The following is a 7,556-nucleotide window of genomic DNA, read 5'->3' on the forward strand; positions in this document are numbered from 1 at the left end:
TGCGGTGGGATGGAGACCACAGAGATATTAAGTTTCCGCATATTTCATGAAGACAGACATCCATGTAGATGAGAAATGGTCCATGGAGAAAAAAGCTAATAGGCTTAGCCTTTATTAAGCATCAGAGTGTCCACAGAAAGATGTCAGGTTCCAGGTCTTGTCCTACTGCTGACTGAGCTGTGGGTTATAAACTCTTCTGTAGGGTTACAGACAGGACTTGCTATCAGGAGATATCTTGCTCATGAGAAGATGCATGTGAGCAGAGATCTTTCATGGGAATTACACTTGCTAACTGGGGCCTCCAAGACAAGAAAGACAGGGAGCTGTTGGAGAGGGTCCAGAGGAGGGCCACAAAGATGATCAGAGGGCTGGAGCACCTCCCCTACAAAGACAGGCTGAGGGAGCTGGGCTTGTTCAGCCTAGAGAAGAGAAGGCTGGGGGGTGCAGCCTTCCAGTACCTAAAGAGAGCCTATAAGCAGGAGGGGAGCCCACTCTTTACAAAGGTACATAATGGCAGGACAAGGGGAAATGGTTTTAAGTTGAGGGAGGGAAGATTTAGGTTGGATATCAGAGGGAAGTTCTTTACCAAGAGAGTGGTGAGGTGCTGGCACAGCTGCCCAGAGAGGTTGTGGATGCCCCGTCCATCCCTGGCGGTGTTCAAGGCCAGGTTGCATGGGGCCCTGGGCAGCCTGGTCTAGTGTTAGATATGGAGGGTGGTGGCCCTGCCTGTGGCGGGATGGTTGGAGCTTCACAATCCTTGAGGGCCCTTCTAACCCAAGCCCTTCTGTGATTCTATGATCCTTGTGGCCAGAAGGCCTTCAGTGTTGTTCTTAAGTGTTCTTAAGTGCAAGAAGTTTGTTTTTTTTTTCCCTAATAGTAATTTCTTGTTTCTATCCACCACCATCAAAAAATAACTGCATATGCTTCAAATTTGGGAAAGTTGCCTTGCTTAATCAACAAATACCTGTGTTACTTATTATACTGGGCTCCTCAGTTAATCCAGATCTGATAGGAAGAAATGCCTTGCTCTGTAGCTGGAAACGTTTTAAAAAGTGGGGAACAGACACTGATCACAAAAAGCATAAGAACAAATTTAACTTGGAGCTTGACTCCTAAATTTGCATTTAAGGAAGCAAAAATACAGCTTCATCTGAGACAGTATGATTCAGTGCTAGTTTTACTTACTTTTGCATTAGCATGTCGCTGAAATAGCTGCATTCTGACCTCTGTTTCCTTCTGAGCGTCATGGGAGACATCTTTTATTCTGGCCACAATTCTTCATCCTTCCTGTCTGCTGTGACCTCCTAGGAAAATTGCTCCTTCCAGGCTGTGCTGATTGGCATTAACCTGCCTGCTGGCTGAGCTGCTCTGAGCTCTTGTTGCTCATAATCAGCCTGCAGCTGAGAAGGAGGCCAGGAGAGGCACTGTTAGAGCACTGAATATTTTTGTGTATCTTGTGTTCTTGCTACCAAAACGCATTGTGCATTAAGAATGTGGTACGCTGTCCTTGTGTTCTTCTGGAGGCACACAGGAATATTAATAAACCGAAATAATATCTCCTGCCCAGTTTTGCTAGTCAGATCTTATTAACTGTAGCCAAACTGTAAGATAAGATGAATATAATGTTTGTTTTCCAATGGATCAGGATTAAGATCTGAGATACTGGAAATGAATTGTTGAAAACTGGAACAATTAGAGAAGAAACACGGTCTGTGGATTCTATTGTCTTTTAAGCTAATGAAATACACCCGTGCGAAAGGGAAGATGAGGTTAGTTTAGTTTTCTCACCATTCTTCCCACTTCAACTTACAGAAGTAATTCATTTGGAAACTATCTCAAGACTTGACATCCACACGAATTTACCATTACGATTATTTGAACCAACAAACTGTTAACGAAAGCTGCATTCCTTACAGAAGGCTTAGAAGGGGATAAAGCCTGAAAGTCATCAACCACAAATCAACTCATCAAGTCATCAACTACAAATAAATGTAAATAAATAATATCTTATTTACACCTTTAAAAAGTTGTTCTTGTGAATATAAATGTCTTTAGCAGCAATTTATGTTTGCAGCATATGCTTGTTTTTCATATTCTGTTTTGAACCTTGAAAAGAGCCAGGCGATAGTTTGCATTTGTATTGCATACTCAGGCATCTGAGAAAACACAAGTGAAATCTGTTTGTCTCCTTCTGTGGGCTAAGAGTGATGCCTGAAATTATTCAGCTGATCAGGGCTAAGCCAAAACTGGACTGAAAGCACTACCTGTGGTGGGATATACTTGCTGCCTTGTCTCTTCCCAACATCTAATAACCTTTATATCTCATTTTCACGTAGCAGTTTGCCACTTAAATGTGCACTGTGGTCTCCCCATCTTGCCGTTCCTAGCCATTGAGCAAATTCAAAGGTGTACCCACAGTCAAACGAGTATTTCTAGTTGTGAGTCTGTTTGGGTATTTCTAGCTAACCTTTTACTTTAGTTTAATTACAGACTTCTGTGAACACACAGTATTCCCTTACTTTAGAGGCTGTATTTGTTAAAATGGACAGATGAATTAACACATCGCTGTCTCATTTAAAAGGTTGGACACTGTGTGCAGTATTTATTTCTAACACTGCTTCTTCAGAGGCCTGTTTTCTGACACCCTTGTCCTCCCCTCTGCCTAACTAACTGTGGAGTGGGAAGGAGGTAGATGTCAATACTCACCTGCCTCCTGGCAGTCTGCAGTGCAGCCAGGCAGACTGCACTGCCGAGAGGCTACGCATGGGGTCACACAGAGCAACGTGATGGGTTTTTTTTTTTTTTTGTATTGGTTAACTCCAGAAAAATAACTGGACAAAAGCCAACACAGGCACTGCTAAGGTGATAAAAGGAGGCAGAAGTGTGAGGCTTCTGTGCGTGACGGGCACAGCCCTTGGGTGCCGGCCTGGGGTGGCAGGGAGGCCTTGTTCCCAGCCCTGTGCACGGCCCCTGGGCCCTGCAGCCTGGGCTGACCCTTTGTTTCTGAATGAGCATCCATGCGCTTTGTATTCAACCATGTCCTCTCACTGGGGGGATGTGTGGATTTCAAAATGACCATAAAGCTGCCTGAAGTCAGTGGTTCACCAACAATTTCCATAACGCCTCTGTCTTCTTCTTTTCTGTGAGAATAGATACTAAAGGAATGCCCGATGTGAATGAAAACTACAGTTCATACAGTGAACCCAAAACCTTAGTTTGAACTCTCACCTCAGGTTTTGTGTCTGTTGTCTTTCAAAGCAACGCCTATGTCAATGTTTTGGGGACTTCTTCAACTGCAGGTTTTTGGGTCAGGAACTGCTATTATGGGTATCCGATTCTCACAGTGCAGCACCGACCAGTGGAGATTGCAGGTTGCCACTGTGTACTTTGTGTGTGAAATAGCAGCAGGAATGTGTGCAGGGCAACTGAAGGAAGAATTTAATCATATATGGCCTTTAAATATTGACTAATTGATTTAGCACTTGAAAAATATTTGGGGCGTGCAGTTCTGTCTTCTAATACTGTAAATAGCTACTGCTGGTAGTCTCCAGCTGGATTCAGGGAACACTGTTGGTCAGAATGACCTTCCCTCCTGTTTGCTGTTATGCATAGGAGCTGGAAACGGAATTAATCAGAAATGTCATCCAGATTATTCAGCTGTAGTAATCTTAATATAAAAATGTACCTTTTATGAAATGAAGCCATTTTTATTTTGAGGAAACGAAACTATGTTGCATTAAAGTGCCAGAAGTTCTTACAGTTAGGAATGTGTGTGATTGATACGCTCATTTTCTCCTGCTATTTTATGAAATTCTCATGATACAAATTGTTTTCCAGAATCATAAAATGTTTTAGGAGAAATGTAGGTTGTGGAGACTAGATTGGATTTTTCAGGAGTGGATGGCGAAGCTGTGGACAAATAGCAATGAAAAAGTACTATTTTGATATGATAATAACTCTAGACAGAAAGTATTTAGCTGAAGAACATAATGGATGACACTTTCTTGATTGCTGAGAACTAGTAATAAGTTATTTCTCTCAGAAAGCCTGAAGACACAAGCAGATCTGTCTGTTTTAACTCAGTCCATTGGGGTAACCAGGAAAAGTGGAAAATGGTTTCTTTAACAAAGTGAATTAGGTCTCTTAACTACATTTGTTCTCTCTGTCATCTTGAACTGCTTTATGGCATGCACAGCTGCTTGGCTGATACCAAATAATGCCTGCAACTCAGTCAGAGGGTCCTGGGTGCCTGTGCTAGATCTTTCTGTTGGTGAAAAGCTTATACAATAGAATCAGAATATGTAAGGTTGGAAAAGCCCTCTCAGATCACCAACTGCCAACCCACCCCCACCACGTCCACTGACCACGGCCCTCAGTGCCACATCCATACGGTTCTTGAACACCCCCAGGGATGGTGACTGCACCACCTCTCTGGGCAGCCTGTGCCACTGCCTCACCACTCCTTCTGAGATTTTTCCTAATATCCAGCTTGAAAGATAATATCTTAAGAGAATATTGTTTAGTTCATCTCTCTCATATATTATTCAGGGATCCTTAGCTCTTGGAGATCTTGTTTTGTTTCTAAAAGAGATCCAAGAGGTAAGGTTTTGCCAAACAAATAAACAAAAAGCCCCACTACACCCAAACTCTTGAGAGTTTTACTAAATAATAGCATTTCTTTCTGCAAGCAAAAAATTTGCTCGTTTTTCAACGCTGTCTTTCAGGCCCTGCCTGTACCACACCCGGGGTGAGGAGATCCCCGAGGAAGGACAAATGGAAGTGTTTCCCACAGCAGAAGTATGGTTATCTCAGCATGCTGCCCATGCTCCTAGTCTGCTCTTTTGGGGAGCAGAAATTCTGTCCTGGAGTACACTCTCAAGATGGAAGCTTTCCAGATTCTGTTAAAAGTTTGGGCTCCTCCAATGGATGTTTTTCTGAGCAGACAAAAATTTCTGGGCAAAAACAAACAAAAAACAAACAAACAAACAAAAAAACAGCCTGCCAAAATTTTCCAGCTGGCTCTTGCTGTTAACATGGAGAGGAGGCATGATGTTTTTCGTAGCTAATAAAGATGTTGATGTCCTACTTTATCAGGAAGCTTAGTTTTGACTATGGGAATGTGACTAATTCTCCCACGGATTTAATGCTGGCAAAATAACACAATCAGTGCTAGCTTGCTAGCTGAGATCTCTCACCTAGCACCACCCTCTGCTGAATTAACACTTACCTTCTCAGTAGCCTAAATATCACCTGCAGGCCCCACCTCTCATTACCAGGCTAGTTTTAGCATCAGAGGCTTCTTGAAAATTCCTGCCCATTAAGTCAGCCCAGAGAGATTAGAGTTTGTTGTAACAAAATGACTTTTTGGATAGGACCTTAAATCGCAAACTTGCATCAGGCTGCGCTCTGCTTTTTTGCCAAGTCCTCCCAGCTGCCAATTACTAGTAACAGTCTGGCTAACTTGCCATGATTAATCACTTTATCTTAGCTGAAAAGAAGAGAGAAGGAACAGGAAGGTGAAATTTTTCAGGGTGTCTGTGTTGAAAAGGGTGGGTGGGTGCAGCCATTGGTGCTGGCAAGATCTTGTCCAAAGTGTGCTCGTCCCCAGCAGCTGGTGCTGCACTGGTGGCCCTGGATGAGGGATGGAGTTTGTCTGAGTCCTTTGAAAGGACTTGGGCTGGTTGTCTCTCTGATACTTGTCCGGTAGTTTGTGATATACTTGGTCCTTGTCTGCTGACATGTATACATGCTCTCAAGGGAAAGTGTTAGAAATCCTGAGGACACTGCAAATTCACTGTGCACATGCAGAGTGAAAGTATTCTGTTTGCACGTAAGCATAGGTAGTGGGCAATGTGAGTTTCCCTTTGTGGAATTTTGTTATGGTTGCTTCAATCTTTACACTAATTTTTAGGGCAGCCTTCAAATCATCAGCGTGTTTTGTGTGCCTCATCTGAACACCCTTCATAGTGCTTAATCTCTGGGTTTTAAATACGTGTGAGAAACACATAGTATATGCAAGACACATTGGATTATTATTTGCTTTGAAATAGGACCTGATTTTAAAGACCTTATTATCAAGGTCACAGTAACAATATATTAGAACTCTAAGCATTATTTAGTGGGAGAATTTTAACCCCGGAGTCAAAAGACCTGATTATCAGTGTTGAGTGTAATCAAGTAGAATGAGCATATAAGAAATCTTTGCAAGCAACGCAACAAAGCAGCTCAATGTTGTTTCCCTTGCAAGGCCATGGCCTTTTCATCACATTGACTGCACAGATATAGCTGGGCTTGCAGTGTTTTCTTCCCCGCCTTTGTGATTATCACTAAGCAACTGGCCCCTCACTGTTTCTCCACTCAGAGCTGTTTTATAGAGATTTGCATCATTTTGAACTTTTTCTTTTTTTACAAACTGTATTACAAATTAATGGGCTAAAAGGAAAGTGCCTTGGATGAGTGACATTGCTTTGTAGAAGAATTAAGGATTATATTATCTTCTCCAGCTCTCTATGGAGAGAACATGAAAAGCTTCTCCACAGCCCCCACAGCATCCTACTGCTGCTGAAATCTTGCAGGCTTGGAGGTGTTTCAGAGGTGTCTACAAACAATGCATCAAATGGATGTGCTTGTACATAAATCTAGACTTCGTAGTTCAACAGCTGAGCAAATCATATGCTGCCAGTGAAATTTAAGACTCGAGATATTCCTATGCAGAAATCCAATTAATATGACCCATTTGTCCTCTGAGGTTGAAATCGACTGCAAAAAGTATTTCTGTGCTGCTTCTTGTAGCTCACTCGCTAAGAGAGAGGATCTCTCTACAATCCCAGAGTACTGAGAGCAAGCGCTGGATTCTGCACCTGCCCCAGGCCATCCCCTCTTGTAAATCCTGATGCCCTCAGCCTGCTTGCGTCCTCCTGAAGTTCTGTCTGGAGGCTGAGCACTTCTGCCACCTGGGCTGTGCTCACTGCTGCCACTGGGCATTGACAGAGAGCTGGGCCTGCCCTGCAGACCGAGGCCAGAGCTGGGCCCTCAGGTGTTGTGGCGAGTCCCAGTGCAGATTCTAAAGTATCAGGAAAGTAGAAGAACTTACTCGTTTTGCTTGGGTTTTTTTTTAATTGATTTGTTTTGTTATTATTTTCTGTTGTCCTTTTAAATTGTTTGCTGTCCTGTCTTGAAAAAAAGTTCTAATGAGCAACTGGAATGGACCTTCATGCTGAACTTCAGCCCTTCTTCCAGTCTAAGCCAAAGTCTTCTGCTTCTCCAAAGGAACAATTGCCTCTGTAGCTTCTGTGACACTGACTGGAGGCTGCTGGGAGCTTTGGGCTGTCTGCTGGACTCCTCTTGATGTCCGGGTGCAGCAGCTCAGAGGATGCCAGTCCCATTCCTTCCCTCTTCTTCAGGGCTTGCCTGGAGGTTGCAGGGAGCTCACGGCTGTCGGACTCTTTGTGTAGTCCCTGTGCAGTAGCTCAGAGGACCCCAGTCCCAGTCCCGGTCTTTCCCTATTCCTCAGAGCTTGAGAAAGAAGAAGTGAGAGGTTACAGTGCCTGCCCTGC

The sequence above is a fragment of the Gallus gallus genome, chromosome 2 (assembly GCF_016699485.2).
Source record: "Gallus gallus isolate bGalGal1 chromosome 2, bGalGal1.mat.broiler.GRCg7b, whole genome shotgun sequence".
Lineage (NCBI taxonomy): Eukaryota > Metazoa > Chordata > Aves > Galliformes > Phasianidae > Gallus > Gallus gallus.